Source organism: Vanessa tameamea, chromosome 3 (genome assembly GCF_037043105.1).
Source record: "Vanessa tameamea isolate UH-Manoa-2023 chromosome 3, ilVanTame1 primary haplotype, whole genome shotgun sequence".
In the NCBI taxonomy this organism is placed as follows: Eukaryota; Metazoa; Arthropoda; class Insecta; order Lepidoptera; family Nymphalidae; genus Vanessa; species Vanessa tameamea.
This window is the reverse complement of record NC_087311.1, coordinates 9,020,316-9,033,389: the sequence shown is the minus strand read 5'-3', so window position 1 is coordinate 9,033,389 and position 13,074 is coordinate 9,020,316. Positions and strand designations below refer to the sequence as shown.

Genomic DNA, 13,074 nt, shown 5'->3' with positions numbered 1-13,074 from the left:
CGATCATAACTTGCTATAACTATCAATAGAACACAGTGATAGAAACAATATAAGTACGATTTATTACACAAAACAATTTCCACGTAACAGATTCGTTAAATTTTTGAATAATTGCATCTATATTTGTTCAATTAGGATAATTTATTGGAGATATACTTTTTTACTTGGTGGTAGGGCTTTTTGCAAGCCAGTCTGGGTAGGTACCACCCACTCATCATATATTCTACCGCCAAATAGCAATATTCAGTACTGTTGTGTTCAGGTTTGAAGGGTGAGTGAGCCAGTGTAACTTCAGGCACGAGGGACATAACATCTTATTTCCGAAGATTGGCGACGTATTAGCGATGTAATGATGAATGATTAATATTTCTTACAGCGCCATTGTCTATGAGCGGTGGTGGCTGCTTACCATCAGCTGGCCCATGTGCTCGTCCGCTTATCTATATAATATATTTATAAAAAAAATGTTATAATAGTTTGTTTGATCTTAAATTACACAACCCTAGTTTTAAAGCGAGAAACGTCGCTGACACGCGATTTTCGGTATTTTAATTGTGTAATGGCGCTGCCGTAACTCAGCCCGTGAAACATGAACGAAGTAAACTTATGAAAGCAACTCCTAAAATATTTGTTACGTTAGTTAAACTTGAACCTCAAACGAAGAAGCAGAATATACTATTTATACTTAAATTATTATTTCTAGCCAGGAAAGCCGGGACAGGAAAGGGAAACAAGCAGATTAACACACCACTGATAATTGTTTGGATTGTTTTGAATTCCTTAAGAACATTAAAACGGACTTTAAAAATTAAGAAGGTTTTTAATTCGAATGGTTATATACTTTCTGTTCTAAAAAAGTGAGTTATTTACCAAAATCGAGAGTGACTTAAAATATAAAAAATCGCTCGAAAATCGCAACCATATACTTAAAAATAAGTATAGTTTCCATGCATAAGTTGCTTATCTGGTTATCAGCTCATTATTGAGCAGAGCTTATGCTCTTCCTCCTTCTTAGTATTAAATCGGTTATTAAGATAAGCTCATTCCTTTTTTTTATTATTATATGAGAATTTAATTTCTCATATAATCTCTAAAGAATTGACAAAACATTTAACTTATTTAAAAATACCTGTTTTATTTAACGAACCAGCAAAATCTTTTTATAAATTTTATCATTAATGGAATGTTCTTTGAAGATCGTTAATAATGTCAGGAGACTACGATGCGTTCAAAACTTCAAACAATGTGACGAGTCGTGATCATTATATTGTACTCGTTGTTTCGTGACATTGTAATATACATTATTGCTCTAATCATTACAGCTTCAAAGATAACAAAGAAAATATATCAACTGTTACATATTTTGTTAAAGCGAAAACAAAACGATGAGTTCATCGAATTTGTATCACTGGAATTTGAAGCTTATTGAAAATGACTTTTTTGTTCAATAATATCGCGGAAAACATCAAGCAAGTGGTAGTTTTTAGCGAGAAGATTACCGTCCCGTCAACAACACACCTGCCATTGCCACCCCGTACTTCCTGCTCGACGACCTTGCCAGCCGCACGCTATTTACTTATGATGAAACGATTTGAGGCACGGAAGGTAAGATATCTATAAAAATACGTAATTTTTTTATTTAACATCTGTATGTAAACTGAGTCTATAGACAAAATGTTATTCATGCGTTTTAATTTATTTATACTTTATTTTACAACATCAAAAAATAGATGATATAAGAGTAATAAATAGCGAGCATTGGTGGTCTCATCGCTTGTAACGATTTCACAGAAAACCTTTGATGAAAGTATTTTTGTAAGAGAACAGGTAACTGAATAACCGGTAAATTTGGAGAAAAAAGAATGATTGCATAAAGTGATTGATATTAAGTATAAGAATAAACCACACCAACCCCTAACTTAAACACAAGCAGTATTCTTGCTCTCTTGTGATCTCGCTTCCCCAAAAAGATTTTGAGAACATCTTTTGGGGTGCCTCACCGATGGTCCAAAACTTGACTATCATCGCCGAAGCACCCAATAACGTGCGTCTACCGGGTTTTTGCATCACTTGCACCTTGGATTAAGACAGGCCTGAAAAACGCATACATAATAACTTAATACATATGTGTACATCCCAAAAATCACACACACATACAAACTTCATGTAGTGCGGGCGTATAATAGCGAAAAATTATCCCACCAGAAAAGTATTTGCAAGGGTAAACGTCAGGCTGACGGCCGGTGGAAAAATTTGCATATAATTTTTGAGCATTGCTATTTTTCTACGCCCTGTGTCATGTACCTTAAATAAATAGGATGGGATAAATGTAAACGAACGAATCCTTGGAAAACGTTGCCATTGACCCTATGCCGGGGCAAAAACAACGCCTGGAGCTTTTTGAGATATCATAGGTAACGTATAATTACAACTTTTATTACTGAATAAATAACATATCAATCAGTGTCCGTCTTCAATCTTATCTTAAATTAATGATTGGGTTAACGAATAAAAATAAATCAAAAAAGGAATAGTTTTTTCGTAACCGTATTCCATTCTAACGAAGCGATTACATACCTTATTATGTTTCTATACATATTGTTAATAGAGTATAAATAGGTGTTCAGAGTTCGAGATCTTATTTCACACAGCATTTCTTTTTAATTTATCTCAATATATTTTTTACTTATTCGGTATAAGTTTTTAGTTCAAGGGTGATAGCTACTTGCGTAAAATGCATCCATTCTCTTTTTGCGCCACGAAACGCTCGAACATTGCGAGTCCCGTGAATGTCACCACAACAGTGCCGATGCAATTTTATATATATTTTTAGGGGTACTTTTTTCTATATATATTAGGAGGACAGACTGTCACCCCGGTCTGTAGACCTTGACATTACAAGAAGTACAAATTATCAGCCCGTAAATGTTCCACTGATGGCCAAACGCCTCGTCGCCTTATTGAGACGGTTTTTAAGCTGTTGCTGTTGAAGTGCGTGTTAGTAATTTAATCAAACACTATAAAAAAATTTACATAGCGATGCAAATATGTGTTCATGTTAAGTATCATATACCAGAAATGACACCTGCTGACCCACCCTCTAAACTGAAACACAACGTATTTTGGCTAGTGATTATCAATGACTATCGAATGACGCAGAATTACGGTATAATTGTCTAGAAGACATTGCAAGTAAAGTAGCCAATTAATTCAATTTATAAAGCTATTTTTTGTTAACGATATCAAAATATTATGAGTGTTATAAGTTAAGCGTGTCCACATCGCGTGTGACAGTTGTTTATTTATAATCACAGGCCCCGTGAGTACACGTGACGGTGATTGGGACACGCCTCATTAATAACTGACCAACACTACCGTCGAACCCACGTTATATTGATTAGGGGTCATATAAAATTCATATATACACAAATTGGTTCAAGTTCGTTGAAGCATCGTTTAAAACGACTTCGTTATAATTATTGGTATACTAGGAATCTTGGGAAAGTTATATAATTATGAGGACCTGACCTGCAATTTGGGATTATAATATCATAGAACTCTAGGCTTCTTTTTACATTACATAACATTAAAAGCCTGTAAATTTCCCACTGCTGGGCTAAGGCCTCCTCTCCCTTTGAGGAGAAGATTTAGGGCATGAATATGCTCCAACCTGTGATAGAACCACCACGCTGCTCCAATGCGGGTTGGTGGAGTACACATGTGGCAGAATTTCATTGAAATTAGACACATGCAGGTTTCCTTACGATGTTTTCCTTCACCGCTGAGCACGAGATGAATTATAAACACAAATTAAGCACATGAAAATTCAGTGGTGCTAGCCTGGGTTTGAACCCGAAATCATCGGTTAAGATGCACGCGTTCTAACCATTGGGCCATCTCGGCTTCTTCATTGTCCTGAAATTTAGTAGTGAGTGGACCAGCGCTCATAGACATTAGCGCTGTAAGATATATTAACCATTCCTTACATCCCCAATGCATCACCAATATTGAGAACTACTGAGTGCCTTTAGTTATTTTGCTCACTCATTCTATAAATCTGATGAATTGGTGGTACTTATCCTGACGGACATGTATGGAGCCGTACCAAGTAGGTGCCAGTTTTCTTTTATTTCTTGTGTTATAGGTCTGCAAGGGATTCTGTATTCTTAGGTTGGTCACAATAATATTCGACCTGTTTATCCAAGATCGTATCATCTTTATCATAGTTGTAGTTTAGAATCTCCTTGATAGCTACGTTTTTGCAATCTTCACGAGTTTCCCCAAAGTGATTGATATAAACTATGGTTAAACCAATAAATAATTTTATAAGTTTGCAAATATAAATAATGATATATTTATTTATATGTAAGCACTTTGTAATTCACTGAAAGTAATTAAAGTTAGGTGTTTCGCTACAACGCGAAACGTAATACATAGATATTATAAAAGTTTGAGTTCTGTATGGAGGTAAAAAACTCAGTGGATTGAGCGTGTGGGTTTAAATCAGAGATCGCTGTTTCGGATTCGGATTAGCTGTACTAAATTTTCTTTCCTCAATTTATGCTTAAAATATACCCATACGCTACAATATTAAACTCTGCTGCATGTACAACCATCCCGCAGTGAAGCAGCGTGGTCGAATGAGCTCCAATATTCTCTATAAGAGTCGCAAGTAAATCTTTGACCAATAGGTACGTAAAATAACAACTATGGTATTTCTATCAATTCAATTGTTTTTCGGATTATTGAAACCACTTATGTAACTTTTATTTAATAATATATTTTAATATTCGGTCATACAACACATACATAGTCCGTTTATACGTTTTTCCTAAAATATATATTAAAAGTGTTTTTTATTTACATCAGATTAATAAGTAATACTAAGGGAGCCTTTGCCTTATTTTTAAATATTTGTTACTCTTTTAACGTAATCGATACGCTACCTGTAACACTTTTCCCCGCAATTACAGGTGTGAGGTTTCCGCGCGGCATGTTTATTAGTAACGCCCAATCGAACAAGGTCAGCGACGAATATCGACATAATTTACACGTTGTTCTTCGTATAACTTCCTTAAAACAGGCCCAAAAATATGATCAACTGTAGATTTTTTCGAGTTCATGATAATTATATAGAACTGTTGTGAATAAAGCCTCGAAATTGTTGTGGTGGTCGGCCTTCGCCTCTTAATAAGTTTCCACAGCATCGATGTATTTAATAATAATACCAAGTTTTAATGTTGTGGTTCATTAATTTCCGAGTTGATTAATTTATTTTATAATTGTTGAAATTTCATAGATAAAGAAACATGACACTACTATATGCATGGAATTACAGATCTACTATTTTATAACTAATAAAAAATAAGTCAGAATATATAAGATTTAAATGAACATGTGTAAGTTTGATTGTATGTATATAAATGTATAGAATATATTATATTTTAGTGTCCGTTGTAGGTGAGTAAAGTATTTTCAGTAAGACACAGCTTTGTCTATTTATATAAAAAAAAAATATAAACCAATCATTAAACGCCTCGTAAACAAACAAATTAGTCGTTTGTAAGATAATATTAATGGAATACAGTTGATATAATCTTTTAGTAATATCGTTTATACGTAGTAAAGTAAAACTTTTTTTAACAACATTAATAAATTAAATAAGTATTATAATATGGGAACTAAAATTATATTTCCGCACTTTCATCCGTCGGTGTAATATAAATGTCTACTTTAAAAATAAATCTCGACGTCTCCAGATAATGGAAACTTACCCGTTCAATTAGAACGTCGTTTGTAGTCAGTGTGTGCATTTCGAACATAAACACACGGTCTCTGCGTTACTTAAATGATGTTTTAATGATCATAATATTATCAGTCCTGCGTCGCTTGATATAGACTGGTCTTCTGTTAACCACTGCTCGTAAACATTGCCTTTTTAAGCAGAGACAGCTTTCTGACTGTAGCCTCAACTACGCCGCCGCCACTGGCATAGTTCTTACAAAATTGAAAATATAATATTGCAATAACATAAGAAAAAGGCAAATTATATAATATGCTATTTGATACCTGTATCCTATAAATTATATAATTATTATGGTCAATATATACATATTCTGATTTTTCACGTCGTATTCTGCGGTGAGTTTCGAGTTTCTTCTTACAAAATACCTGTACAGGTGGCTGGGGAAGCTAAAATAAAAATTATAGCATTAAGAAAATGATATTTTGTGTATTATTCGTAAAAGTCAAACATTTCATAATAGATCTTCATAGCAAACTTTCATTTTTACAACATAGTTTGGAAATATTCGAAATCAAAATTTAATATACATTTAATTAAGTTTAACAAGCATTTTTAAAATATACATAGAGGTAAATGTTCTTTTCCACCATTTCATTTACAAATTCATGTCAATCAAATACAATAAATTAAATTATTAAATATATACAGGCTGAAAGTCAAAAATACTCTTTTTTATACTTATGCTTATTTATTTAGGTTTTTTTAAAGAAAAAATTAAATTTATTAAATGACGAAATTAAAAAATGTGAAAAATATTTTTTATAACCATTTTCGAGATTTATTGAAGGCAATTGGAATCGTATAATTACACGAGTATATACTGGTAATAAAAAATATATTGTACAGTAGTTTATATAAAATAGTGTACATTTCATTGTTGGGCCTGGTTGCCATTGTCTGATGTTGATATGAGCGATCTCTTTCACCAGCGGACCGAGTAATTGGATAAATTGTTTATTTCAGCATTTTATTTAATGTTTGCTGAATAAGTATACCAATACGCATCGTTAACTATACAAATAGCCATTATTTCACGAAGTATTATAAAACTTGTTTTTGTCAAAATAAATGTAGTTACCGAATCATCATTGTCACATAAAATTAAACTATTTATATTAACTAAGGTTTCAAACTGAAGTATTAATTCGAAAGTCTTCCCTTAATTTGTTTAATTTACCTAAAAGTAGTTTTAAAAAGTTTTGTCTTCCATTCGAGAAATTTTGTTATATCTTTTGTTATTTAACCAAATTAAATTAATGTACATGTTAACTCAAATACCATTTTTATTTTTGTGCTGAAATCATATTAGGGTTCAAATGACATACTATGAAGATTACAACTATCCCAAGACAATCATTGGTCTATAAGGTCGGCCCATAACGCGATGACGTCACAGAATCCAGACGGTGACGTCAGTACGCACGGACTTGGTGATTGTAGGTCAAGAGCGACCCATTTTGAAGGTTAATTGTATTTAGAAAGAAAATGTGGGAGGACATCTGCTTTGTATCGTGTAAATATGAATTTATGGTTAATGTTAGAAAATAAATGATTGTCTCGTTATAAGAGATCTTCCGTCCCGACTTGGCAAGGGTCTATATGAAACGTTTTTTATCGTAATTCGTAATATATATATAATAGTCAGCCGAGATAGCCCAGTGGTTAGAATGTGTGCAGTCTTAACCGAATTTTCATGTGCTTAATTTGTCTTTATAATTCATCTCGTGCTCAGCGGTGAAGGAAAACATCGTGAGGAAACCTGCATGTGTCTAATTTGAACGAAATTCTGCCACATGTGTATCCACCAACCCGCATTGGAGCAGCGGGGTGGAATATGCTGCAAACCTTCTCCTCAAAAGGAGAGGAGGCCTTAGCTCAGCAGTGGGAAATTTACAGGCTGTTAATGTTGTAATATATATAATTCTTAAACACACAATGCACGCTCGCAAGAAAAGGTCGCAATAGACAGGATTTATTCCACCAAAAAATGATCTTCAACCATCATCGTAATTTTTCAGCCTATTTGAAAGAAACTTTAAGGAATTATGGACCCAAATCTTCCCCGTGGTAACCTCGCCATCCTTTGGCAAAAACCGTATGAAATTCCATTTGGTGGTTCCAAATTCAGACAGACAGGCAGACCGCCGCAGCGGAGGACTTTGTTATATAATATGGAGTGTTAATATAGCCTAACATCATTAACGCTCTGGTCTTTGATATGAAATATCAAGCTCTACATCATGTATTATACCTTTCACATCAGATTGAGATTGTGGGATGTCATTACGTTTGAACTATAAACAAGGATTGTCTAAATATATTCTATAAGAGTTCAAATGCGATATAAGGTTTCATTGTAAAGCCTATTACTCCGTATCAGAATATATATCTGACAAAAACGCATGCATTGAATGATCACGTGTAGAAATTCATAAATATATTATACGAAATACAATGAAATTATTGACACCATTCCGCGCGGTCATGTGCAGTAGATATTTTTAATTTTAACTTTTGTTTAATTAAGGCCTCGTTGATAATAATTATTATGCAAATAAATACAAATAAATTTGTTATTTTTGATGACAGTTACTCAGTAACTGTAAAAATATATATATATATATAGCTAAAATATATATATAGCTTATTGCCAGTTCTTGGCAACACTTGACGATACAATTGTATTTGTAAAAGTCTACAAAATGTTTTTATTTCTTTTGATTTCACTGTTTTACATGAGTTAATAAAATAATTGGTTACTAGTTATCGCTTCGAGACTCTCTCGCGTTTTATGGGTTGGTCGCTCCGATCAACATTTTTGATCAAAGGCTGGTCGTCAGGTTATATGTATAATAACGTGCACCTTCCTTAGATTCAAGTTTGCTCATACTCTTTGCTACATTTCATCAAATTCGGTTAAGTAGTAAGGACGTGAAAAGGTGACAGACAGAAGATAACATTAAAGATTACTATTTGTTGTATAAGTAGGTTATACATATTTATTTCTCAAAAAACTTTATATACCTACTCTACTCTTAATACACGAATTCTGCATAAATTTACTTTATCATCATATTATATTAATATCTTAACAATCTATGTATTTCATTGTATAAATGGCTTGGTTCAGTGGATAGTATGTTCGATTGCAGATCTGATGTTTGGAATCCCAGGTCGGGTTGTTAAAAGTGATTTGAGTATTCGAGTTATTACCAAGAAGTTCGGAGTTAAGGTATGTGCGATGTGGCCTTTTGTACTCACACTTATCTTCAATAATACTTTCAGTGCAAAGTCTTCGCTGAGATTTTCGCCAAAGTTGAAACCGGTCAGTAGGATATGTCCTCATCACCATAAGCTAATTAATAAATATTATATAAATATTATTACTAGCTACCAGATTTTATACGGGTATATCTATTGGTCGACACAATTTTATTCGACAACTTCAACAACAGTCATCCTATTTCAGACAATTTCCACTATTTGCCACTTAAATAGTGAAATCACGAAAACGGTCTTACGGTTATACTCTATTTTGATGCGGTATCCTTTATTTAAAATTCTTTATTTAAAATATTATAAATAACTATATATCATTCAACGATCGTTTTTGCAGTGAGTTTCGAGCGTGATGAAATCTTATAGGATAAATCCAAGACCGGAAATGACTCGGCGTAAACGATACTCGCAGGAAAAAATCTTTAACGAAGATGCGGAAAATTACCGCGTCCTTAATGTATTTCTTTATTTTATAACGCGTGTAAGGAAGTCGTAAAGTTAAAAATACTGTTACTAAAAATCAATGGCATTTGACGTGTAAATTATGGTGTTAGTTTATTTAATAATGTTATTATAAAATATAAATACTTTAAGTTATTCGAATCTTTTTCACACAAACCGTACGTTAGATTTAGGTACAGATATAGGTAAATTGTTTTAACTTTCTATTTCCTATAAACAACGGTAACCCCTAACTCTACTCAATCGTTACTTATTGAAATGAATGAATTATTCAGAAACAGACAGATTTCTTGAAAAAAAGTTACTAAAAGCTATGGCTAAGAACAAGTCAATCTTTCAAACGACGTAATTGTATCAATCATTTTAATAACCTTACATTTCGTTGGTTTAATAATAACTCAATTGGAATTCACAATTCGTTTTTGCTAAAAAAAGCGCCCCCGAAATCAAGCGCCACCCTTATCGTGCGATATGAATCGCTACGATGCGCAACCACCAATATTAAACAACATTGCAATAACATTGCGATGTTGTTCAATATTTTGAAAAAAAAACATCTAAAAATTAACTGTTTTACTTTTTGCAACCCTGTGAGTAAGTACCCAAACATCAGATATTCTACCGTCTAAAAGTAAAACGATAACGAGCCGACATAGCCCAGTGGTTAGAACACGTGCATCTTAACCGATGATTTCGGGTTAAAGCCTAGGCAAGCACCACTCAATTTCATGTGTTTATAATTCGTGCTCGGCGGAGAAGGAAAACATCGTTATGAAACCTGCATTTGTCTTATTTCAACAAAATTCTGCCACACCTGTATTCATTGCACCTGGATTGCATACAGCTTGAACCACTAGTTAGAAGCTACGGCACAGACATTGAAGAAACTTCTGTTATCATCTCTGGTCTGGTACACATTTACTCTTTCTTAAATAATTCTTTCAGGTCTATATATTTAAGATATAGCTTTGCAATTTAAGAAAAGCTGGTACCATAACGAGTGTAGTCCTTGGATATACTTAGTGGGTTAGTCTGAAGACAGTTTTAGGTACAAATGCGTGTTAGGACCGTTGTGGTGTTGATTTTAACGTATGTGATGTTTTATGATAGGTTGACTTGCTGAACTGGACAGTGACTGTTGGAAAGCGCGATAACTGACGTACAAAAAGAATCCCACTTAAGATCTCGTATAACATTGGATTATTTTAAAGCTAGGTAGTTTCGGTTTCATAGACTATCAAAGGATACAGTTTAATCTATAAATTTAACTGGTAATTCATTTCTGACATGGCTAAGAAGAACCTGAGGATGTGTGTTTGCCTAGTGATCTAAGCTACTATTTTTAAGATAATTTCAGAGCCTTAATATATTAAGTTTTATTCAAGAATATGCCTATTATGATGTGGTCTTTTCGAGATATGAAAACGAGCAAAAATATAAACTGCTATATACCTATAAGATAAAGTAAGAAAATAAAGCCTGTAAATATCTCACAGCTGGACAATCGCCTCCTCTGTTAAGGAGATGGTATGGAGATAATGCCAGCACACTGCGGGGTGGTGATTATGGAGTACTTATAGAAGAGCTCTTTAAAAGATAATCTAATTTTAGACTAAAGCTTTAGAATCGAAAAACTTAAAATTAGGATCTTTGGTAAGAGTATGTGATGAAGGTTTTATGTGTGGAGGAATATGCTCCAAGCCTTTTCCTCAAAGGAAGAGGAGGCCTTACCCCAGCAATGGGAAATTTACAGGCTGCTAATGTAAAAGCAATACTTTTGCCATTTGCCCACCACCTACCTATATTATAAAAAACAAACTAAAATAAATGGCTCGCATAGACATGACACATAAAACAGACAGTAATAATAAATAAGTGAGAAGCAAAATACATTTTAATTATGTAGGTGGACAGCTCGCTATCAGACGTATCATTGTTTTAATAATAAAAAAGTACCTCTGCTTGATATTCAGGAGTTCTGCAATTCTAGTCTAGTGCGTGGCAGAATTTTATTCCACACATGCACACAGATTGCCTTACAATAATTTCCTTTATCGTTGAACGTGCTTGTAATTACAAATAGAGCACATGAAAACTCAATGACCTTCCTTGCATTTGAAGATAACATGTTCTCTCCACGGGATTATTTCAGCTTTTTGTTTTTAAAGAACCCCACACTTATTGAAAGCATTATAGTAAAAGTGTTTTCTTGAAAAACGATAATTTATAGAAAGGAAAATAATCATCACAATCTATTAATCTTCCATGATTCATCTAAAAAGCGAGGGTCAAACTTCTTTTTAAAATAATTATCATTTTGTTCAAATGTTTTTGCTCTTCGACCTTACATTTTAAACAAAAGCAAAGAGGGATGTTTACTAAAAAAATTAGCAATTATCATTCATTTTACTAAAATAAGTTTTTTTAATTTAGTTATTTTATTAAACTGCCACCAAGAATAAATACGCTAGAAATGTATCGTGTCTTAAGAAATTTTCAATATACTGTATAATTCTATTCAAAATTCTGAGTTGTCCAATATCAAATTGTTGTAGAAGATCATATTGTTAACTAAATATATTAATTAAAGCGAAATTTATTATATACGTGATTTCAAAGTTAATAAATAAAATGCCAGGCTTTTAAGTTTTACTATATTTTTACAAAAAACATTCTTAAACCACCAGCTTACTACAATATCTTCTTACGGTTCCTTACATTAAATAATGAAAAAAACACACAAAAACATCTCAATAGCCAATCACTATCAGAGCGTAAAAACTGCAACATTATTAAAAGTACAATAACAATTTATTTTATGAGAACAACACTAATCGTAAAGTTTGTTCGGATTGTTAGTGAATGCCAAGGATTAGTTACGAGATCAATTGTTGTTCAATGTCATTCGCTATGTTTGAAATCACAGGAAGTTGTCTAGATTTTATGGTCTAGGAAACGATAAAATGTTTAATGGATTATTATTATAATTATTAGAAAAAAGTTTTTCCAATAATATAATTATTATCTAAGATTATATTTAAAATCGTTCACGAATTAAATTTAAAATTTTACTTAGGTCAGGTTTTATAAAATAAAATTTATTTTAATGTTGCTAAACGAATATTCAAATATTTCATTGTATTTTTCTAGTATGATCTTGTACTTTGTATGATCTATCAATGTCATACACTCCCACTAAAGAGATATTTATTTTATTTTGAATACATTTAATTCCAACATTCAGTTCTGGCAACATTCATAATATTCAAAATTGTTATAAAAACAACAAACCTTTGTCTGTTCAAAAAGCAATGCGGCGTAATACAGAGTAAAGTATAATTACAGACGCATGAGATATTGTGAAAATTTATATCCTATGGGTGAGTGCACACTCGTACCTACCAATTTTCACGAATCACCGCCATATCATTACTCACATTAAGTAGTTCGAAGTAATTGAATGAATCCAATTAATTTATAAGCCTATGTTTCAGACACTTTTAAAGTATGAGACATGCTAATATAGA

General features: G+C 32.7%; 1 protein-coding gene across 1 annotated transcript in view; it reads left to right on the top strand.

Annotated features, from left to right (window-relative positions):
* LOC113397482 (phosphatidylcholine:ceramide cholinephosphotransferase 2-like) overlaps positions 1–13,074 on the top strand; it is an 82,053-nt gene that overhangs the window by 14,857 nt on the left and 54,122 nt on the right. The gene's annotated exons all lie outside the window — the stretch shown is intronic.